The 25,974-nt window shown below is 33.5% G+C and overlaps 1 protein-coding gene, 2 non-coding genes and 1 pseudogene across 3 annotated transcripts in view; 1 reads left to right on the top strand and 3 right to left on the bottom strand.

Moving 5' to 3' along the window:
- LOC117211777 overlaps positions 1-25,974 on the top strand; it is a 377,618-nt gene that overhangs the window by 69,800 nt on the left and 281,844 nt on the right. The window lies entirely within an intron of this gene.
- On the bottom strand, positions 7,515-7,621 carry LOC117211786. Its single transcript, XR_004488330.1, has one exon. It is a non-coding gene; the product is annotated as a U6atac minor spliceosomal RNA (small nuclear RNA).
- On the bottom strand, positions 13,407-13,511 carry LOC117211779. Its single transcript, XR_004488326.1, has one exon. It is a non-coding gene; the product is annotated as a U6atac minor spliceosomal RNA (small nuclear RNA).
- Positions 24,866-24,963, bottom strand: LOC117211782 (annotated as a pseudogene).

Below are 25,974 nucleotides of genomic sequence, written 5' to 3'. Positions count from 1 at the left end.
TCAAATTCTTTTGTGCCATTGTTCGGTCCACTCGACGTCTTTTATTTGCATAACATAGATAGTTTGCATGCGCGTCTAATGCTTCTTCCGGAATAATTTTTGCGAATGGCGATATTATGCTGACTCCGTCGAAGACAAGGATTTTTTGTATTTTCAGACAACCACAATAATTTTGCAACTAATAATTGTCTAAATATTCTAATATTTATATTTTTCCTTGTTGCAATTTTCTAAACCGTCAAAGCGTTTACAACAGAAATTCTCAGAAGGAATCGAATGCCAAGTTTTCTGTACCATTTGATTCCTTTTCTAATTGTGGTGGCATAAGAAAGCATTTGGTCGGAATAATCTATACCACACTTTCCTTCGTTATATTCGACAACAGCTAGTGGTTTTAACGTTGCGAACAAACGAAACGAAAGATCATTCTTGAGACCACAGCTTGAGCGATTCGCAGTACTAAAATATCGATGGGAGCACCTAGCAGAGAACGCTTGGTACTGCTGTACGCGTGGCCTGACGGAGATTTCTTTGAAAACACGCGTGGCAGTCAACGTGTTAAAGAAGCAAGAGTAACGTTAACATTAAAATTAGGACATTTGAAGCAACAGGAAATTTGTTTAAATTTTCAATCTGTCGATCAAACATATTTGTTTACAGTCTTCATTCGTAGCTATTTTGTTGATATGAGACCGTTTCACGAAAACTATTCGTGCAACTTTCTAAAGATCCAATGGGACGAAGAATAAACACGTGACATAATATACAATGTCTTGAACTTTTAAGGTGACGTAAAAATGATCGTAAAAATAAACTGCAAGCTTTTCGCCTGTACGAAGTTAGCATCTAATTTTTTAAATCTCGTATCGTTCCAAACGAATAATGATTTATCTCAGAAGATTTCAGAAATAATTCCAAAAAAGTGAATGTCTTCATAGTGAATATTTTGATTTTATATAGAATAGTATTACGGTAAAAGGTTCTTCTTTGGAACACATACACTACATCGCTTACATCACTAGAACAACCCAGAACAAAAATTTGAAAATTGGAACACGGGCCGACAAACGACATCGATGCAAGAGCAAAATCAGTCTTATATGCGCGTTCCACTTTTCATAGTTTCGTTCTGGTTTGTTCTAGTGTTGCAGGTAAAGAAGAAGTAAGAAAAGAAGATTCTTTTATTATACGGCATTATTATCAAAATGAAGAGAAATGTCCTTAATTTAAGGAATTTGTAATCTAATTAAATAAATTAGCTAAAAGGATTCTTGTTGTACATTTTTAATTATCGTACAATGAATGAACCTATTATTTAACACTAGCACTACCACGCCAGTGAAATTCACTGGTTTTACAATTTTATTTTAAAATTCCTACTACATGTTATATTTTTTCCGCAACGATGTAATGACTTTCGCAACGATAACTGAAAGAATAATATAATGAATTTTATTTTGTTTTTTATGTATTCAAACTGAAAATAATTTTCTATCGAGGCTATTTATACCAATACCAGTCAAAATGATTGGTACTTGTCAGAGTGTAAAAGAGTGCTGCAATCTGTTTATCGAACTGAAGTGGTATGGTGATAGGTGCGTAAGGAACTACTCTTGGTGTTTTTAACGAACAATAGTTTATTTAGAACTAATCAACAATCAGAGTTAACAATTAACAATTAACAATTACACTTAACAGACAACTGGTAACAACTAACAAATAACGATAGACACCGAGAGATCATTCGACGCGTTGCTATGCAAATAGTACCGAGGAGTTACACATTTAATGGCGTAAGACAGATCGCCTGTGCTTTTGTTTCGGATCGCGCAGATTCTTCCCTTCGTAGCCCATCGATATCGTAGCCCAGTGCTGGCACGTGTATGCTCTTCCGAGAATTCGGCGGAAAGAGTGTGAAGATATCGATGGTACATTGGGCACGTCGGTGTTGCGCTTTGGCGGCGTCGCGCTTTGCATCCGGAGCCGTTGAAAAGTTCCGTGGCCCGTGCCGCCACAGAACCCCAATTAACCAGTTTCCTCGTTTTCTACAACTTGCCAGGCGTTTTTCAAATTTTTACCGCGCATCATTCGATATGACGATATCAGTTCGATTCGATCGGACCAGATTCGATATGACGACTGCAGTGAAAAGGACTGGTTCTACAATTTTATAAACGTGTCGACTCTCGTTTAGAGATTATGGTCCCAGATGGATCAATAATACCAAAAATCTACTACATAACATGGAATTGCTTCTGCAAGAAAGTAATAAATCGAAAAGTATAAAAATATTCTATTATTACGTATTTTTTAAAGACCAACTATCGGTAGTTCCAGTGTTAATCAGCGAACGAACGTATCTTTAACGAATGTTTTCACAAACAACGCCAAATATAAAGGTTTTATATTTCTAAATAAAATTCTAATATTTATTTATTCCTATGAATTATCCAATGCTCAGTATTGCTATCATTAAACTAATTCTACTTCGATGCTATCAAGTATACTTCGCTTTACATTAATTAAATGTTCCGAAATAGTTATACAATTATAGTAACAAAAACTTATATGCATTATTTTACGTATCAGGTATTTTGGGAAGGCAGATTTTTAGATAAGATAAATTCAGTATTATGTAGTTAGTACGCCATTTTTTAATTCTCGAAATTTTTGTTGTTGTTCCAAGTTGTTCTACATTTGTCCTAGATTGTTCCAAACAAATAATGATTTGTCACGAAAAAAGTGATTTTGTATTAGGCCCATTTTTTTGAAAATCCAGCGTTTAAAGGTTGTTTTAGATTGTTTTAGTTGTTGGAAACATTGTTCCCAGTTATAATTCCAATATTACGTTTAGTTTTGGAATTAATCGATGAAATTTGTCGAGTGCATGCAGTTGAACGCACGCATATCTAGATACGTTGTCGGTTTCAAACAACCGTAAGTTTTTGCCTCTTCAACCCAATTTTCAGTCGTATTACCGTCCAAATTTACAAAGCTACATTGTATCATTTGCTGATATATATTCTTGTTATACTATTTAGAGAAATTGTTCGAGCCTTGAATAATAATACATTATCGAAATGAATAATACGAATCATACGTTGTTGTTTTGTCAACAATAATGGTGTTCTTGTTAATATTATTAATAAATAAATGGTAAAGATTGAGATATACATCGTGTTATTTTTCAATATGTAAATATAAAACTTATTTAAGTAATTACATACAAATGGGCACACCTCACCGATTTTCATGATTTTGAGATGTGTTGTCAAGGTCATCATTCTGGACAACTTTTTTTTTTATACACGTTATCGCTACTTGGCTTTAATTTCCAAGATATTTGCAAAAAGCTTTAATATAATTTATGTTGCGATTACACTTCATTTTGGAGTAGACGCATTTTTCTGTAGTACAGCCTAAACTTAATAAATAAATAAAAAAGGGAAATTAATTAGTCAAGCAAAATATGTTATACTTTACATAAAGTATAAAGTTTAAACCCAATTACCTTGGAAAATGATGCTTCAAACGAAAAAATATTATCTTATATTGTCTATTCTTCTTTCCATGTCAGTGCAAGTACAAATTGCATTAGCTGCACACAGATCTTGATTCTTATCATTGTGCTCTCTCCTGCAAAATATTCAGTGAAACTTACAAAATCTTTACAATCAACATCATCTAATTACATCCATTTACACGATAATTACACGATATTCTGTGCAATAAATTTATACTAGGTATCCTTCAGAAATTTACCACAATTTTCTTCAGATCTACATATTTAGATACCATTTTTCAGAAATTCAACATGATTTTCTTCGGATCTGCATTATGATTAAATTTTATTGCCCAGTGCTCTAAAATGTTCCGTAAATGCTTCAAAACGATCAGTAAATATTATAAACTCAACTTACAACCATTATTACCTAATTTCTGTAATCTCACGAATATTCATTTATGGATATAAATGCATATTTACCAGCAGTTACTATCAACATTACCTTTTGCGAAACAATTGGGAAAGTACCCTCAATTAGAAACTAACAGACGTATCCTTGGGACAATTTTCGATTTTCTTGTCTTTTTAACTCCATCCATTTCCGTAGTAATCACAGTGGTTTCCGATTTTTCTTCCACCCTAAGTGCCACCCTCTTGCTTCCTTACATTGGCCGTGACTAACGCGATTCCAGGTGCGTTGCAAAGGGCTTCAGGTATTTCCACACAGCACATTCTTGGATTCTCTCTAAAGAAGAAAAGAAAACGAACTTTAAGACCAAATTTCTTATACTGCGCTTCTTACGATTAATTGAAATGTTCTGCCTAGCATTTTTTCATTTTTTAAAATATCTTCAAATCAGGGACTATGCCATTTGTAACCCAAATTTACAAAGTTATAGTATAAACGTTAGCATCTTACAATTATTTTAAATTGTCTTGATCAGAAATAATCAATATAATTACTCAAACTTCTTTAGTTACAACCTTCGTCACATAATGATTACCAATAACTAAAAATTACATTACACTAATGGTTATGGATAACCAAAAACAATGTTTATCGTTAATAATAGTTATCGGTAATCGTAGAGATCATAGAACATTTGTAATAATTATTTCTAATCAGAACACTCACAAATTATTGATTTTTTAATCACTTAATTTTTTCAAAACATCTTTTATAATTTAGTAGGTTTTTTTATTGCCAAGAAGAGTTAACTTTTTTTTTTAAATAACTTCTCTAAATTTTGCGAATAATTGTTATTTTTGCCCACTATTTGAAGCATACAAAGTTCTTCATATTTTTACCTTTTAAACAAAGTTAGAAAATCTTATGCAGCTTATAGGGATCTAGAAACAGCATGATTTATTTACTCTAATTGTTTTTTAGATGTCTTTACCAATTTATAATGTTCTATTACAAAGTATCGTAAATTAGATAGCCCTACCTTTAAATATAGATAGGACATTTTATTGTAAAACCACGTATATATGTTGTTACGAAACTACCAATTTCTTAACAAATTTTTCTAGCTTTCACTTCTATTCTTTGTTTTCTCCTTACTATGTTTGCGTTTACGTGTAAGTTGTACGTATATTTAAAAATATCAATTAAATATATCTTCCGAATTTTGGATCTTAATAGCCGAAATAATGGTATAGGAACACTAAATTTGCAGTTAGAATTTATATTTGATAATCGATTTCAGTGATATTCATCGATACACACTTGCACGCGTCTCAGCACTTTCTTCCATACCAGACTGTTAACTCAACAGTTTACATTCCTTTGTTTTCGAGACGCCGCGCGCACACAATCTTCCACACAATGATATTCACATACATGCATCGCTACTACGCAGCTAACCTAATCTAGCACATAAAATTATATATATCTCAATAATATAATTTCAAGTTGTTTCTTGATAAAAATGCCCCATTTCGCTCCTGTTATAAAATTAAAATATTCTATCTGAAGCATTTAATTAATTAATACATTATCTATCTATGTATTTATTATTTATTTTTCATTATCTATTGCTATTATCTATGTATTATCTACGTGTACGCTTAGGTATAATGGTAGGTATAGGCTGTCACGAAAAGCTGACTAAATTAAATCGAATAAAGAAAAGCAAGAATCACAGGAAGAAAATGTAAAACCTCAGTTTTTTCAGTCTCCAAGTGCCAGATAGAATACTAAGTAACGATAGAAAAGACGGTATAAGCATCGGATGGTAGCGTCTGATGTATGGCTCAGACCCATTTGCATATACTGAAACAATGAAGAAACACGCTTGTGTTTTCCAATAAGGCTCATTCCACATCAAGTCGATCATTTTTTGACTTACAAGTTAAACATTGTTTCAGTGAAGTATCATATAATTTACGTGAATTGCTCATTTTCATGAAAATGGAATTCAGAAACTATTTTTGTAATCGAGTTGCTCCTTTGCAGTTTTAATGTCTGTGGTTTAACATATTTAAATGAAAGTTTGTTCGCATTAAAAAATCAGTATTTTGTGACGTTGGAAATGATAAACACACGTCTGTCTTACAATTTTGAAAATTTTACTTCAAACTGATTTTCACAAATTTTCAAATATTGAGTTCGCCTTAAACGTGTGTAAGTACACGTCTGATAATCGTCTGTTTCAATAGCAAACTGCAGACGCAAGTATATTGCAATCAAAATCTTTTGTTTCTTTTCAAGCGAATGAAACTGTATTAGAATATATTGCGAGTAAATGTGTTTTGTGTTTTTGTGCAGCGTGCAAAGTTTAAAAGGATATATTAATCCCTTCTTGTTATTTATACAATTGATATACAAAATAACACGTTTGAATATTGATTAAAAATTCATTTTTGATTGAAACTAATCTCACCTAACGCTTGGAATGTCCCTTTATATTTAACTCACTTTACTGGTCTTTTTTTGTCGTGAGGTGCTTTGCAATCCGAGCACGCTTTTCCTGGAAACAGTGCTAGACAAGGCCCTATTGGCTAAAGATGGAATTTCCTTAGCCGTACTGCCGCGCCTTACGCGGTTGCGTCTGAAATCCGCAGTCTGAGTCTTATATCCGAATTGTATGGGTAACATTCATCACTTGTCTGCGCCACTCACATAGCAACACCAGCTGATATACGCGTGCGACGCTTGTGTTGATACACATAGCACAGACGACTATGCTTTTTCACAAACGAGTTTTAAGTGTTGCGTCGGGTGTTTAGATACTACGTGACTTTGTAACGATTTCCATAAACAACTGTATAACGTGTACCTTTTTTAGCGTGTATTCACAAAACAGCTTTAATATAATAATAACTATATAATAATATAATATAATAATAATAATAACATAATCGTGTGATATTGACTGAAATGCCGCGGATCAATAAAATATTAGTTATAATGAATCCAATTCAATGGCTTTAAAATTCGAGTACTCGCAGAGTATAATTTCTGATATTTAATTACAATATTTGCATTGATTATTTTATGCTTTCTTAGGGCATACGAAAATTACGTTGATGAAATAAAATAAATAAATGAGATAAAAAAACATGAAATAATATAAAAGGAAATAAAGTATTATGTGATAATATAAATAAAATAAAACAAAATAATTAATTAACCAATTTACAAATAGAAACTTTCGAAAAAATTCAAAGAAATATGTTTACTGAAATTGATGCAGAATGTCGGTAGGCGCCACTTTCTAACCATCAGTATGTATCCAAGTTTTGCCTGTGATTATATTTCGCAGGTTTGGAATTTGATAATTAATAGTGTAAATTTTGTCAGTTGCATATCAAATTTTTTTATCTATTTCGTTTTTTATTACACGATGTCAATGGATCAAACATCTAGATTCGTGTCTAATATATTGTTCGAAATCCAATGCTCAAAAGGATGTAAAGATCATTTGTCACAAAGAAAGTTTGTTAAAGATTATTCGCCAGTGAGAAAAAATTATTAGCACCTGCGTTTTTCGGAAGCGGTCCTTCCAAAAAGATCTGCCAAATGCCGCCGAAAGGCGACAGTGCCTTACCATTTATATATGTGTTCTACCCTTATTTAATAGAGTGTTAAACGTCTCTCCTCTCATACTACAAAAAAAAATTTTTTTTTTTACGTGGAGGAAATCTTTATAGACACCTTACCACCCTTGGCACAGGTGGGCAGAAGGTAGTGCCGGATTCTTACCGGCTAAAACCTCCACGGGCAAGACGACAGTAGACCATTGTTGTGCGAGTTGACCGTGTGCTTAACACGAAGCACGTTCAACCAAGTACATCCACACCACACGCAAGGGAGGGGCTGGCCGCTTGCCTGTTGTATTCTTCTAATAAATGTTGTATGTTTCTTTTAATAAGAAACTTTCTCAGTCCTCTGCTAATAATTTGTGCTCCTCTGTATGCCGAGCTGATTGGAAAGTATTTGATTCTTAATGTGGCAATTTCTCATAGCCCTCTCAAAATACAAGTAGTGAAGGCAAATAATTCCCTTAATTAAATCATTATTTGGATTAAATCATTATTATTAAATCTATTGCGAAGCTCTTAATAATATATTTTTGCTGCTATTATATTTCTTGTAGTAAGAGAAGGCCGTTCTAAAAGAATTCCTGCCTTTTCTAATACACTTATTTTCAAGATGCCTAGCCTTGCGTTTTCCATCGCATTGGCAGAGATTTTATAACGTATGGGATTAGCATAAGTTATAAATAGGTCTAATTAATAATTTGTAACAGAAGATTTAGATTTAACCTCAGATTGAACTTCAAGATTTAGATTTAGATTATTAGAAAAATATATAACAATTTAATCCTTTTTTGGTTTTCTGTTATGGTCAAGAATTACGAGGTGGATAAGTTTTCTTTTTACTTTGAAAAAAATTTGTTTGTATTCGTTAAATACATATAAAATCATACCTCAAAATTCAACAAATTCTTTTCTTTCTTTCCCTTCTAAAAAAAAATCACAAAAAGACGCTGTTTTAGAACATTCTAATTCAGGATACTCCCTTAATCGTTTTATTTACTTGTCATATCGTATCCCGGTGCTTTTTGGGGGTTAAAATGGTAATGGTCATTTCTTTGACCTCTGAGGTTGTAGATGGTTTTATAGGAAAAAATATCTAGAAAAGTGATTTACAAAAATTTCATGTATTATCACAAATGTGATTTATAGGTATACAAATATTTCTGCTGCATTGGTAGAAGAAAGTGTTTTTTTTTTATTATTATTTAATTTGTACTTTGCAATTTGTCCAGCTGGGCATTTGTTCAATTTTTCTAGCTTTATTGCTAAATAATATGTGGATGGTTACGCCCATCGGAATACCATCTTCCAGTTTGTCTATTTTATTTCTTTAGTGAGGTCACTGAGGTGTTTTCTCTTTAGTCTTCTTTTTATGAGCTCTTTCCTTGTATTTCTTTGCGTATCTGCCGATAATTTCAGTAATGATGGCACGATGAACCGAATATTATCGTGCATTTGTATCAGAAACGTTTTTTAGAAATAGTGAATCAGTTATTAGAACAAAATAATTATTTATTTATTTAATTTTATTTATTATTACTTAGTCCGTGCCTTTTGGCTTTGGACGAGCTTTCGGTTTTACATCTCGTTTACCTATTACGCTTTTACATTCTATCAGTCTTTTGGCGTTATCGCCTCATTGCCTCCTCCCTTATATCTATCTAATCTCTCTTTTCTTATATATCTACCAGTATTCCCTTGCTTTGGTCTCGTTTCCACATCTGAATCCTGCTAATATTTTTCTGTCCTTCCACTTCATCCTCCCTTCTAAGTATTTTGCTAACTCTTCTGTGGCGATTTTTCTATATTGTCGAACAAAGTAATTATTTCGCATACATTTTTAAATTCCGCGCCACGACACTGTTCATTGCCGTAACTCCATCAAGTTACAGGTTCGAAATTTTTGGCACAGTGCTTCTGCATTAAACACGAAGCTACTCGCTGTTGCTCGTGCAATACGAATTGCAGAGGACATTGAAATTGTGAGAATAGCAATGCAACGGGATCAACGCTGTTCAACCAGAAGACACGCAAGCGCTTTATTTTCAAGTCGAAGTCTTGGTAGAATTTTGCACAAGAAGCCTAACTTTCATCCATACAATATAGTTGTCGTCCAACAGCTAAATTTTTCTCAAGAGTTACTTGAAATTTTGACTGTAAATAGTACGCTGAACTTTCTGCTTATGTCAGACCAGACTCATTTTGTATTATCTGGTTGTGTCAATAAATAAAATTTTCCTGAAAATCTTCACGAAGTTCAGGTTTTCACATCCAGAACATTACCATACGATATGGAGCAGCATTGCTTGGTATCGTTGCCTCTTCTTTGAGGACAGGCTATGCTGTTACGGTGACATAAAACCGCTATGTGAAAATTCTGTGTAATTCTTTGGAACCACAATTGCATCGACTTGAACACTGTATGGTCCCATTAGGGTACTAGGTCGTCCGAAAAGTTCCTTTCGTTTTATAAGGAAATAATGGATGCACAGCATTTTCCGTTTTATATTATTTTATCGAATTACGTATGATCCATTTTATTCCAGCAAAATAAAGATCACAACGTTCGACAGATTAGGTTTCATGCTTATATAAAGATGCGTCGTTGTAAAAGACGTGTCTGGAAAAGAAAGACACTTTTCGGACAACCTAATACAACTTTGCACATCACAATGGCAGTGTGTTGAATGTTTGCGAGTGGAATGTTTTCTGGGCATTCGGTTTCATCGTACGACGATATTTCTTATTTCTCTTGATCGGCAAATTTGATTTATTGCGATTAGTGATAGTTGCCTCAAAAACCAAAAAACAAAGAGTGTGATCCTCCATTTGTCAATATTTAGGAATTGAAAGAAAAGATAAAATTGCAGCATTCCATAACGAAATGATCCAAAAGGTAATAGGAAATCTTTGGAATCAACTAGAATAATATTCGAGAGAGTCTTTTTCAAAAAATAAATTGGCATCTTTGTACTAACATAAAAGCTTAATAAGAAATTGAAATCTTAAAATTCTATTTCATTTGAAAAATCGTTCAGATTCCTGTGCCCTGCCATGTATAATCTGTGAAGTAAATATGTTCCCAACTTGCAATTTAAATTACCTAAAAAATAAAAACTCTAAACTATCAAAGAAACAGTTTTGTTTATTTTGTTATATTTGTTTCAAACGACTAAGTTTAAGACATTTAAAAAACTAACGACATAAATAGAAAATATGTTATATATAAATTATTAGAAAGAGATTATATCATAATAATTTTCAAACCTTGTTCCATTATATTCAATGGCTTAAAAATTATACGGAAATGCCACTAAATCCTTCCATTCAATGTGCATTCTCACTGAGATTGTTGAGAAATTGTAATAAATATTCAATAATTATATGGACTAAAATAATAAGTTCACACATGCTTCTTAAAATAAATAATTAAAAATTTGATTCAGTAGAAGATACAGACACGGAGTTTTGTCATTAATAAAATTTATTTAAATAATAATAGAAAATTATAGTATTTGTACGAATAATTAATCTGTTAAATTTGTATATATTTGCAGATTGCATATAATATGAACATACATACAAAATATTTAGATCTATTTATTCATAGAATTTTTTCATAAATAAATAATTATACTTACGCACACGAGGGACATTGCAAAAGCTCCTGAACCTCTTTAAAGAATGTAAGATGTTTCGTTTAAAAAGTTGTCTAAATCTATCAAATCTAATACAGATAAACGATATAAAAGTATTTATTTAATATTTTTTCTTTCATATTTTTAATGAATTTAAACAACTGATGTTAAGTAGTGATTCGATTCTTAAAATATTTAACCACTGCTGATCTCGCGGAAATTGGAAACTTATAAAATCTTATATCTTACAAATCCATAAAGACTCGACGTATAAAAGTAAGGGCAATATCATATTATCACAATCTTTAGAAACAGAGAATCGAATACTATGGTCAGATGGTAACGAAGAAACAGTGTTATTGTTGATAACAGATGTAGGTACGATGAAAGTTGGAAAACACTTGAGATATTTTATCCAAACATGGTGCATCTAACGTGTATAATTGATGAATTATATAGAGGTGCAGAAGAAGTACGTTTACATTTCCCATTAGTAAATAATGTAGTACATTCTATTAATAAAGTATTTATAATAGCACCACTTTGGATCGAATGTTATCGTAGAGTGTATCGTAGAACATTCTATTACCACCTGAACCAATTTTAACGAGCTGAGATACTTGGCTCGAGACAGTTATTTTTTATACCACACTGGTATTTGGAAAATATTAAAAATGTTGTTAAATTTTTCGACGCGAATGATGTGCTAGTAATTAAAACAGCACAAGATCTTCTTCAGAATGAATTGCTAATTCAAAATCTAATGTTTATTAAAACCCACTTTGGGATTTTCTCGGATAATGTATAGAAACTGGAAACAATTGGAATGTCTTTCACTGAATCGGTGAAAGTAACGACTGACACTGATAAATATTTTAGGAGCATTCCTGGAACTTGCGCAGCCAAAATTGTATCAAAGTGGAATGCAGTTTTAGCAAGACATACCAGATTCTAAATAATCTAGAAAGTTAATGAAATTTTTCGAGGTCAGTCAGTTGAAGAATTGGACGAGGTTAAAGTATGCTACTGTAGCAAATTTAAATATGTCTCGATTACGTCTTGTGACGATGAACGCTCATTCTCAGCTTATAAGTTGATAAAATTAATATAACAAGTACCAAACTGCTCCTATCTATCTATCTATCTATATATATATATATACTATACTATACGTAAGTTCATCAATTTTCAATATATAGCCATAAGATTTGTTTTCTTATATCTCAGAATATACGATTTGTACAAAGCGATAAGTATGCTCTAAAGTCCTTCCTTTGAGTTCCACTTCACAACTATTAATACATAGTAACCTATTAACGAATTTTATTTAACATTTTTATTCCACATGTCTGTTGTAAATTACATATATATAATATATATATATATAGTTATTGATTATATATACTATATAGTTGAATGACGCATCGAACCATATATATTATATAGTTGTTGATATACATGTACAGGAAAGACCGTTAGCGGCAGCGTTATAATCGCTATAATCGTAATTATCATTAGAGTTACACCTTATAGTTATCTATATACATATTACTGTACCTAAGTATCTAATCTTTCTATTTTTATTTTCTGTCCTTCATCCGTATGTATTAGACGCCGTTAAATACATTTCAGAGTTTATTGTACAAAAACGTACATCTTCCTTCCATCCGCAATTATCATCGCGATGTCACTTTTTTACTGTATCAGGCAATGGATATAATTTTTAACTTTCACAGTGCATTGATTTTAAGTCAAGCGCCAACGATCGATTGATTTTTTGTCTACACATACACGATGGAAACGTGGAAAAATCTACACATCTTTTGTTCTATCTCCTCCTCTGCTTTGACAGTTAAAACTATTCCGTCGCGTTTCAACTTTTTTAAATGTGACTGGTGTCCGATATTAAGCGCCGTCCAACATTATGGAAAACTCCCCTTAAATGATGTCAAGTGTACATCTTTGTTGTGCTTGCATCGTTTTCATAACTGACATGGGGTCCAATCTCTCGCCAATCGCTAGTCGCAGCATACGACGAGGGGCCTCCCACGCCGCACAAAACTCCAGCGCATGCTGGGCCGTGTCCTCGCACTCTCCGCAGTGGTGACAGGTGTTCGTCACCTCTCTTCCGATTTTCTGCAAGTATTCCCCGAATACTCCATGTCCTGCGAGCGCCTGAGTCATCCGGAAGGATAGCGGAGGCTCTCCGCGGTCATTCCAAAAAAATTCGGTAAGTGCCGCCGAAAGGCGACAGTGCCTTACCTTATATATGTGTTCCATCCTTGTCCAGGGGAATGCTAAACGTCTCTCTTTTCATACTGTAGAAAAAAAAATTTTTTTTTTTTTTAAGTGGAGGAAATCTTCATAGACACCATACACCACCCCCTGTGGGCCGGAAACACAGGGCGGCGGAAGGTAGTGCCGGATTCTTACCGGCTAAAACCTCCACTGCGGGGCGTAACCAGCGAGAGTCGATCGTCGGGGGCCCCCCTGCTCTGTGCTTAATAACACCAAGCACACCTTTACCAAGCACTCCCAGAAAGTACACCTACAACACAGCGCAAGGGAGATGGGGTGGGTGGGTATGTATAGTCTGGGCGCTTGCCTGTTGTATATTACTTTCAAGAGAGATTTTGGCTTTTCCATCCTTTTGCAAATATATTTTGCAGGCCGATGATTCGAACTCCCGACGCGTCGTCTTCGGTTATGAGCCTTAACGAGCGTAGCCGGCTGCCCCGCCGAGGTTTTAGTTGTTTGGAAAGTATTTGATTCATATAGCTCGACGAAACTCTGGCCCAAGCGATAGGTAAACAAACCAGACTGAGCTCAAGAACAGTCACAATACAAGCCGAAATACAAATACCTATGATATAGTCAGTTTTACGCGACACTGCTGTTGTGGAAGTAAACTCTAATCCTTTTTCCCTTTTATGGATATGATAAATGTATTATATTTTGTAATAGATGACGGTTTCAAAATTATATTTCATAAATAAACGATACTTCGATAGAAATTCAATAGAAATTCAAGTGTCTTCAAATGTGATTTTATCCCAAGCAATGTAATAATATTACGCCTAAAAGTAAATCGCATATTATAAACAAAAAAATTCAATTATAAGAAATGTTCACCTTGAATCAATATCTAATAAGAAAATACTTACAACTCTAAAAAACCTCGATGGTATGATATTTCCTAAAACACCGTAGCAGATGTAAAGCTATCTGTTCACGACCGTGGCTCCTGATATTCGTGTTTGGGCCAAAATCTTCATCGCGAGTCAGATTCGTTAAAGCACGGGAAGGGGTTAATGTGACAATGTATATCATAGTAAGTATTCTAATTGCTTTAGAAGAAAGTTCCTTAATGATTTTACCGTTTATTAAATCAAAATCGAGAATGTTCTGGCTCAATTTTAATTTCAGGATAGTAGCTCGAGTAGCTATAAGGAATGTTTGAAGCGATATTTCATCATTAAATTGAAACATATTATGGAATCATGTTTTTTTCTAAGAGACTTCATAGCTCATAAAGTTAAAAAATACACTAAATTCTTCCAGAAACCATTTTTAGTATTAACGTTATGAAGAATTTTTATAATTTTCAATACGTAGGAAAACAAAAATTTTTAATACGTAAATTTTTACACATATTTTGCTTATTTTCTAGTAATTCATTAGAAAGACCTTAAGGCTTCCGACTCGAGGAAACGATCAGTTCATCTCCTAATGGAACGTATCAAATATAGGAGTGCCGCCCAATAGAGGGACATGACGTGATATTTAATCCATTTGCGCCTATAAACGTAAAACAGCATTCATCGTTGTAACTATGCTTGTGCACATGTTAAACATTGCATCCCTTTGTTGAGTTGCTAAGAGAGTAACAGATTTTTTAAAATTTCAATTTTTAGACATTTTTAAAAAATAACTAAAAATGCCTTCTTTCTTAAGCATCATAGTTATCCAATAAAATTACACTATTAAACAGAAACAAGTCGTAACTTAAGATAGCAAATACTTTGCTTCCATTCTTTAAGCGTTATTTTGAAAACTATGAATTTGCATGAATATCCACTCTGTGGTTATACATTTTCTAGTAACATTCTTTCAGAAAATCTATGTCATGTATTTAAAGATGAAAAGGTTCTATGAACCAAGGAAAAGGAAATCAGAAAAGAGCCAAGTTTTTATTTCGTATTCTTATAAATTATTCTATATTCTATATATATTCTATATATATTCTATATATTCTATATATTGTATAATATATTCTATGTTCTTTTAAAATCAATAACCATCGTTTAATGTTAGTTTAATCTAAATATTATGACAATTTTATTTATCTTATTTCTTTACTTTGATTTCTACCGTAGTTGACCTGTAATTAAGGCAAAATAAACAAAAACAAGACATTATTTCTTTTGTGTATCTAAGGAAAACCATAAGTGTCGACTAATAGGGAAACTCCTCCTAGACCGATTTCATTCCTCCCAACAACGTCCAAAAAACCTATAAAAAGTTGTGAAGTTATTGAAAAAAGTATTTGAAAATAGGGCGTGAAAGATAATCACTGAAAGAAGTTTAATTCCATCGGATCAATTTGGCTTCAGGAATAAATACGCCACGAAAAAGTACATAAGGTAGCAAACAAGATCATCGTTCTGTATACGGTAGAGTTTGGCGTGAATTACGTATAAACGATATAGCACTACAATGTGCAACAGATAATGCTGTTCTCTATGCAAGAACATTGGGATGAAGTTTTTGATAATTAAATTATAATTTTTCTTAAAGATATTAGATTTTAACTTTAATAATTTGCTTTGATAATTAATAAAACAATTGAGTGCGATATATTTTAAAGCACGGCACGGCACATAGACCCACGCCACAATTTTCACACTCATCGCGCGATAGCGTTTTTCAAATTGCTCTTCGTTTTCTATTTTAAAGCGACATTTTCTGGTTGAAGATTCTAAAAAGTTATAAGGATACGGATCGGCATGTTTATTTTAACGGAAAGCAACGATTGATATCTGACACTGGTGTATCAGGAACAATGACTATATATTCTGCTCGTATATTGTTAACATCGTTATAAAACGTTGCGAGGACAAGAAAAGTGGGAAGCAAGACAAATGAAAAAGATGAATTATTTCAAACGTTGAGCGAATGAGTCAGTAGACTGAACCACTATAGTGGCGCGTCGTACCTAAGTGGTTAAGGATATCCTATTGTAGATTTCTTGGCAATATATCGTATGTCATACGTCTTCTCACCTGTACTTTGATGGTAAACACTAACGATTGCGCAATTATCGTATAGGCAATGTGTCACAGGAAATCAGAATTCTCAGAGAAATTGTCCACAAGAGCCTGTTTCGATTTATTTATAGATTATTATCTTATAGATTTCGTAAAACGAATTATGATAGCCTGCGGCGTTAGGAAAAGTAACAATTAATATATAATTTCAGGTGAAAAACTTGTCATTAATAAATTATAAGTTTAAGTATCTTTCAATTTGTCTGTAAATATTGGCTTGGCAACTGAGAGATTGCGGATTTTGCCATTAGGTGGTATTGACGAAATCCGCAATCACTTAGTTGCCAACCTAATAATATTTATGTCGTGGTAGATGTCTTTAGTACGATTAGTCATACGTTTATAGTGATCAATGAAAGTGTTGGCACAGATTGACTTGTTTTGTACGAACTTTTATACGAATTCGTTAAAAAAGATACAATTGTTTGTTTAACTTTTTTGTAAAATATAAGAAGTGGTGGTCGAAGACACTTATGGTATTGATTTTGTTTTTTACGATATTTATGAACTTCTATTCTGAGTAATTCTTGTAAGGAATTTCTGTTTCTATAACGATTTCTATTTTGATTCTTATACGCTTTGTTTCTAGATTAATTATTTACAGAACTTTATTATTTCCGAGACAGTCCTAGAATTGTTTCTTGTATCGATTTTATAGTAATTGAAACATTACGTTTCTATAAAAACAGTTCATACACATATATCTTTTATTATTTAGTTTTATACTTTAGAGTGGAAATTTATTGCGGATTTTGTCAATGCTACCTAATGGCAAAATCCGCAATCACTTAGTTGCCAACCCAATATATGTTACACTTTACGAAAAGGAATATTCATATTTATAAATCATATAGAAATCATATTTATGATTATAGAGATGTGTATAATTTTATGTGCTAGACTAGATTGACCGCGTAGTAGCTATACATGTACGTGAATATGAGTGTGTGGAAGTATATGTGTGCGCGGTGGCTCGTAAACAAAGGAATGTAAACTTTTCAGTTAAGTGCGATATGGAAGAAGGTGGGACGCGTGCAAGTGTGTATCGATGAATATCTTTGAAATCCTTTATCAAATAAATACATAACTATTTTAATATAAATTCCAAGTGTAAATTTAGTGTTTCTATATCATTATTTTGGCAATTAAGATGCAAAATTCTCAACAATAATTTTTATATCTTATTAGTATTTTATAACAGTAATAAGTAACTGAATTTATTAGAAATTTGTTTCGAAATATCAATTATACCTATTATCTTTATATCAAATTTACTCTGTTTGTAAAAACAGAAGAAGAAGAGCAAGATCTACGACAAATGTCGATATGGATCAATGTGAGTTACTCGAAATACAGAAATGGAAAATCGATGACGAATATGTTTACTCATTTTACATATGTTTCCTGTGTAGCTAAAGGTCGATAAAACCGTGGCGTGTTCGTTCCGTGTTCCGGCTATGCTCTGGATTAGGTTCCGTCTCCATAGTTCTAAATCAGAGTTGGGCAAAAAGTTAATCTGGTTGATTAACGATTATGACTAACGTAAAATCATGCTCATAATTAATGATCACGATTACCAAGTAATCTAGCAATCATAATTAATGAATAACTGAAGTAATCAAAGCAAATGTAGGCATGATTGACTCAGAAATTTGATATGTATTATGGTAGTTATAGCGATATTGGACAGTTTTTAGAAAATCCACATTTGTTGAATAATTCAACGAAAAAATATTTACATAATAAATGAATATAAATTATGATCTTGATGTGCGAGTGGGAGTATAGTACGCTTTTAATTTGACTTTCATTAAAAATATTTCATCTGAGAGTCTATGCGCCTTCGGTTCCTTTTCCATCGTTGCATGATGTAAGGATAATCTCTTCACGGTTGCTGACCTTGGTAATGGCGTATTACGTATAAGAGAAAAACGTTTCTTATCGATGGATTCTGATATGGAAGATATAAACCTTGCTGTTTTTCACATATCAAATGTATTAGGTTGTCCGACAGGTTTCTTTCGTTTTATGACGAAAAAATAGACGCACATTTTTTGTTTTATATTATTTTGTTGAATTTCGTACGATCCATTTTGTTCTATTGAGATAAACACCACGACATTTCACAGACTTAGTTTCACGTTTGTACGAAGGTGCATTGTTGTAAAAAACACGTTTACGAATGAAAGACACTTTCCGGACAACCTAATATTATAGAATTTCTAACTCTGTCCTAGATGCAGGTAAAGTAATTTCATGGGAATTATTTCCAAAATCGAAGAACCCGTCACCAGACGAAGCTTCTTTTTGTTGTTCTGGATATTGACTTGGGCTGCTTCTTTGAAAGGTTGCATTAATCTTTCGCTTCGTGTAGGTGACAAGCGAAGTGATCACCATCGCTGTTTAAATGGCCGAGATGAGAAAGCCGATGTTACACCTTCTTCAATTTTTCGAGTAGAAAGAGTATAAAAATTCGTGAAATCTTACTTTTATATTGCTCGAAAGAGTTTCTGCAAATGGCTTAGAATAAATCCGTTCAAAATTCATTATCGCTTTAAGTTTTGCATGTAGAGAAAGAAATGGTATGAAAATTCCGTAAGTTGTATTACTTTCACATTGTAACATATTTAAAGCATAGCAAAAGATTTCCTATACTTTCAATGATTCCCTAGCTACTGACAATCTTAATTGTTTAATTTTGCGAAGTTTATTACTTTTTCCATTTATTGCAACAATTTGTGACGAATCATACAAACTGTTCTACCTAGTTTGCTCAAGTCTGGTCAGAGTATGGCACAAAATATCCTGAATTGTTTCTACAGTTTTTGGCTGTGCTGTCATTTTCCATAAATAGTGACATTTCTGTATAACTCTACTATATGCAGTTGTTAATTGCGTCAGTTCTTATAAAATTCTGTTACCATTGTCTGAAACGCATAAACGCAATGTATGTGAGCAGCAATAAAATCCGTTTCATTAACACTAGAACTACCGCACCAGTGAAATTGACTGGTTTTACAATGTCATTTAAAAATTCCTACTTCGTGTTATATTTTTTTTCCGCAATGATGCAATGACTCTCGCAACGATAGCTAAAAGAATAATATAATGAATTTTATTTTGTTTTTTATGTATTCAAACTGAAAATAATTTTGTATCAATAGCAGTCAAAATGACTGCTACTTGTCAAAGCGTGAAAGGGTCCTGCGATCTGTTTATCGAACCCCAATTAACCATTTTCCTCGTCTTCTACAACTTGCCACGCGTTTTTCAAATTTTTACCGCGTATCGTTCGATATGACGATATCAGTTATCAGGAAAATTCCGGATCGATCGCTAGATGCTGACACTGGAAATACCACAGCAGTGAAAATGACTGGTTCTACAATTTTATAAACGTGTCGACTCTCGTTTAGAGATTATGGTTCCAGATGGATCAATAACACCAAAAGTCTACTGCATAACATTGAATTCCTTCTGTAAGAAAGTAATAAATCAATAAATATAAAAATATTCTATTATTACGTATTTTTTAAAAGACCAGTCATTTTCACTGGTTTTGGTCGAAATAGCTTCGTGTTAACTATCGATAGTTCTAGTGTCAAACGTTCGTTCGCAATTATTTATGCATTTTACGTTTACTCCAAATAATTGGAAGGCTTTACCAAAATTGCCTGTATTATCTATAGTCGTTGCAACAATTTTGTCTTCAGCAATATCATACGTATCGTACATACAATATCATACGTTTCTTGGATCAGTTCATTCTATCTGTACCGTGAACTCTACGAAATCTTCAACATGCTAATGCAATGGACTCTTTCTTTAGATTATTATTTATCCAACGTGCTATCATTCCAAAGAAACTTTTCTTTTCATTTGAACGTATGTTAACGATTGTGTATAAAAATTGCACGTTTCGTGTATCATTAAAAAAACTTTTTTATTATTTATGTATTCAATTCCAATTCGTCGACTAGGAGAAGGATGACTTAAAACGTGCAATCCACACGATGATGTTTATATTATTGAATATGATCAAAAAAGAGTCTTTCACGCATTCTAACGGAATCATTAGATGGACAAAATATGATATTTTACATATACATTTGTAACGTCATCTTCAAATTGCTCTTGCGCTATATATTGCGGATTTTGTAATTGCCTTTTCATGACAAAATCCGCAATCACTTAGTTGTCAACCCAATATATATTTTTTTTTTTTTTTTATTTATTTGTTGAAATTACAATCAATTCTCGCGTTGAGAATTTTCAGTAATTTTTCTGGCGTGGCGCAGTGACATGGCTGATTATTTACAATAAGTTAATACTTATTATAGATAGGTATAATTTATAAGTATTATAAGTAAGTGCAAATGCTTAATTTGGATAATTAAGAGAATCTAACGTTTAGGTCTAGCGGGTAGTGCCTCTTCAGCCTGCGAATCTGGTCCGTCGTATCGAGTAGTCCAGTGATTAGGGGGTTTCGGTGTTTGTTGATTCTTTTGTTATATCTGTCGCTATATTTTGCTATTTCCTCTTTGACGGTAACCCAATATATGAATTGCTTAATCCTCCCCCTAATAGTTTGAGGTTGAAAATTCTACTGTGCTTAAGTGGCTATTGCTGTGACACCGTATCAGATGGAAATATTATAATAATCTAACATCGAGGAATTGGAACTGAAGCTACATTTTAAATTAATCTCACACGAATACGATCAGTTTGCTATATAAATTCGTAATATTAATATCCGTTAATACAAATATCAAGTGTTTCATGATCGAAGACATTCGAGGTTGTAGAAATATCGAATTGTACGTAATATGCAAACAAACATATAAAATATCTGAGGTGATCGTCGAGGAAGGTGCCCACAAGAAATACTATTGATTTTCAACAATAACGTTTATTAAACTCTTAACAAGAAGAGTGACTAGACAGAATAAAAAGGAGATACGTGAGATGGATTCTAGGCTTAGACACTGTTGAAGTGGTTACCACTTCTAAGAAAACTCTACATCTGGTCCTTTTTAGTTTTCTCAAGCACTGAAGCCATCGACAGCGCGTAGACAAAAGACTGCGACGAAGTCAGGCCATAAACAGTAGACAGGCGACGTTGGCTTCGGGGTTTTTCAGTTATTAGGTAACACAGCTAGCGTGCGGATCTGGACCAGCTGAAATTGTATTTTTACTTATTACACTTCTATTTAAATATATTTTCTACCTTACAATTTATCCACGTGTTTTCTCTGTTTACACACCGAATAACCTCAACAGACACAACAACGCCGAATTATATTTTGAGAGAGGAGTGCAAGATAGGGGAAATAAGAGAAAAGGCACTGAAAAGAGCAGTAAGGTACGAGGAGAAAGCCTTAGAATCGAAGAAGGAATTAGTAAAGGAGTGTATAAAGGAGAGAGAAAGGAATTGGGGAAAGGGCCAAGAAGGGAAAAGAGCAAGGAAAAGAAAGATGAGGTTAGAGGAGGCGAGAGAGGGAAGGACACAAGTGGAGACAGGAGATGGACAAGAAAGGATGACAGCAAACCAAATCATAGAAGAAAGAGGGAAGAGAGAAACAGAGGAGAGGGAGAAAAGGATAAGGAAATCTAAGTACAATAGATATTACAGAAACATAGCCAAAGAAGGCTATCTAGAAGGAAAGATGAAACGGAAGGACAGAAGTATAGTAGCAAGATTTAGATGTGGTAACGAAACCAGGGCAAGGGAACACTGGAAAGAGGAGGGAGAAAGAGGATGCAGATTATGCAAAAAGGGAGAGGAGGACTTGAAACACATATTAGAGGAATGTGAGATAACAGGAGGAGCAAGGAACATGGTAGAAACACTAAATGAGACTGGAGAAGGACTGGCAAAACTGAAAGCGATAATAGAGGAGAGAAGAGTAGCAGAAGAGGGGAGGAACGACAGGGAGGGAGCACAGCAAGGAAGCAAAAGCCAAAGACGGAAAGAGCACTTAGTTACAAGCGTTAGATATAAGTTAGAACATGGAGATAGATCAAGTAAGGTGCAATAGATAGGTATAAGCAGTTGTATATAATTATAGAAGAGCTAGTGTAAGAGATATATAAGTGATGTAAGGGCATCATATAAGAAATGTAAACCAAAAGTTGTCCAAAGCCGAAAGGTATGGACTAAGGATAAATAAATAAAACTCTTAACAATTAACAACAAATAACGATTAACCACGATTAACGATTGCGGCGGCACGTGTCACGGAACTTTCCAACGGCTTCGTGATACAAAGCGTTACGCCGTCAAAGCGCAATACCGACGTGCCCAATATGCCATTGATTTCTTCCGCCGAATTCTCGGAAGAGCATACACGCGCCAGCCGCTGCGGCACATCCAATAAATGCACCTAGTGGGGATATCGATGGGTAACGAAGGGAAGAATCCGTTCGATTTGGAATAAAAAGGACATTGTACCCCGAACCGCGAAGCGCCAATGATGAAGAGGAACAACTCGGCTAGTTTCGAGAGATCCGTTAATCGCCGCTGTTGTTAATCGTCGTCAAGCGTCAACTGTTGTTAATTGTTAAGTGTTATTCATTGTTATCGAGTGATAGAGTTTAATAAACGTTATTGGTTGAACATACTTGAGTGTACCTTCAATACCTATTACACCATACACCTCAAATCTATAAAAAAAATGCAGTGATGGATAAAACAGTGCACAATTTCTCTCTACAATTGTTCCTTAACACTAGAACTACCGATAGTTAACACGAAGCTATTTCTACCAAAACCAGTGAAAATGACTGGTCTTCAAGAAATAGGTAATAATAAAATATTTGTATATCTATTGACTTATTACTTTCTTACAGAAGCAATTCCATGTTATGTATTAGATTTTTAGTATTATTGATCCATCTGGGATCCCTAAATGAGGGTTGACATATTTATAAAATTGTAGAACCAGTCATTTTGACTGCTGTGGTATTTCTAGCGTTAGTATCTAGCGATCTAGCGATCGATCTGGAATTTTCCTGATAACTGATATCATCATATCGAATGATGCGCGGTAAAAATTTGAAAAACGTGTGGCAAGTTGTAGAAAACGAGGAAACTGGTTAATCGGGGTTCGATAAACAGATTGCAGGATCCTTTATGCTTTGACAAGTATCGGTCATTTTGACTGGTATTGGTATAAGTAGCCTCGATACGAAATTATTTTGAGTTTGATTACATAAAAAACGAAATAAAATCCATTATATTATTCTTTTAGTTATTGTAGTATCGTGGAAATTAAGATACAAATTTTTTCCCGATTACTTACAATTTATTAATAGTGAATTAAATATACAAATCTAAATTGGACAGAAAATGATGTCTGTTTAACTGAAACTAAATGCGATACTCGTATCTATATCAAATAACTTTACAATTATTTGGCAACTCTCTCTCTCTCTCTCTCTCTGTCTCTCTCTCTCTGTCTCTCTGTAGTAACTCTAACAACTTACAACTCGATCGATTCTCTCCCCTCTACTCTTCAATGTCTCCATCAACTGTGACTCTCGCACACACTCACTTTTCGACTCGCATACTCTGACCTCTAGGTCGTCCCTCCCTGAAACACGAAACCGTCCTTCTGTTCTAACGTTCTTTGTTGTTTTTCTCATATCTCTGTAAGAACTAGGTGACTTTAGTCACATAGGCGCTCTTAAATGTAAACGAACCACAGAAAGACGACGTACACGGTTTTTCTAATTTCAACTGACCTCTAATTCAAATTACTTTACGATATTACATTATCGTTGCAAAAGTCATTACATCATTGCGGAAAGAAAATATAACGTGCAGTAGGAATTTTAAAATAAAATTGTAAAACCAGTCCATTTCACTGGTGTGGTAGTTCTAGTGTCAACTTCAGCTAGGATCGAGTTTTAGTCCCTTTCGATTATTTTAGTAGAATCATCTTGTCAATAAAATATCTGAAATAAAATAGTTGTTACGATGTTTAGAGGGTGAAGTAAATCTCTGCTTGAGCTCAATTTTCTTGATTACACATATATCCAATATATCCATAATATATCCAAATTCTAATTTCATAAAAATGAAGCCATTTTCGCAGATAAAGTAACTTCCTGCTGATTGTTTGTTCATACCCAGTCTATAATTAGCCACGTTCAAGTATACTTGACAAATTTTCAGACTCGCTTGCTTGGAAACTAAACCACGGACGAAAAATTTGTATCTTATATTCGTTTACTATCTTTTCACATGGAACCATCGCACGGTCGTCTGTAAAGATTATTCGACCGAATCCTGTGTACTGAACAAGATGCGAATAGTTCCCATACTATTGAATTTTAAAGCAACTGATTTCAAAAAGATCTGGTAAGTGCCGCCGAAAGGCGACAGTGTCTTACCATTTATATATGTGTTCCACCCTTATTTACGGGAATCTCCCCTTTCATACTACAAAAAAATTTTTTTTTTTTACGTGGAGGAAATCTTCATAGACACCTTTACCACCCTTGGCACAGGTGGTAAAGGATATGACTGTTGTCACAACAGCATCGTCACCGAACTTCACTGGTTCATCGTCCTCAGATCAGTCAACATATCTTCGTTAGTTGTCATCCTTAGATAAGCCAACTTATTCTCAGTGTTATAATCAATCCAACTACCTCTATTGGCCTGAACGAAATAGAGAATCGATCATTTCGTGACGTCGATTGTCTAATTGTAACGAGAATTTACGACTCCCGTTGGCGCGCTTCCTCGCGATCGCGTCTCTCCGCGAACGATCGATCAGTAACTATAAGATATAATTTATCATTATCTACAGTAAAACAATATTGCATTCGAAAAGATAATGTGACAATTTATTTTACATTCATTAATTCATATTTACTGTACGACAGAAGTTAATTCAAAGCACAACTACCTTTGGAAATATTTAAATTTCTGCCATCGGTAGTTTTTGTTGCGGTAAATTTTTCATTAAAGAATATCATCTAATGCGATATATTTTAACTAAATTTAAACGTGTCTTCGCAAACCATGTACCTGTTAATAGTCTCTCTCCATGTGTTTATATGACATAAATATTAATACAGTGGATTATAAATATTACATTGTCCGGAAAGTTTCTTTCGTTTTATAAGGAAATAATAGAGCCAAAACATTTTTTGCTTTATATTTATTTATTGAATTACGTATAAATGATATATGTTCTAACAGAACCAAATGAATTTTAATTTATATGTAAAAATTCTCAAGTCCCTCCATTCCAATATGTCACATTAATAACTTAATTATTGTATTTGTTGTTTCAGGTGAGTAACATTGAAATTTGTTATGGACATCTCGTTGATCACGTCGGATTGAAATAACTAAGACATAACTAAAGGTACTGCCGTTATTAGTACGTTTATTTATTGTTATATCAATAATTTTATTACAGTAATAGGACGTTTGATATATTGATTG

This window comes from Bombus bifarius, unplaced genomic scaffold, assembly GCF_011952205.1.
Source record: "Bombus bifarius isolate JDL3187 unplaced genomic scaffold, Bbif_JDL3187 scf7180000008243, whole genome shotgun sequence".
Taxonomy (NCBI): domain Eukaryota; kingdom Metazoa; phylum Arthropoda; class Insecta; order Hymenoptera; family Apidae; genus Bombus; species Bombus bifarius.
Note: the sequence above shows the minus strand (reverse complement) of the source record. Positions and strands in the feature narration are given on the sequence as shown.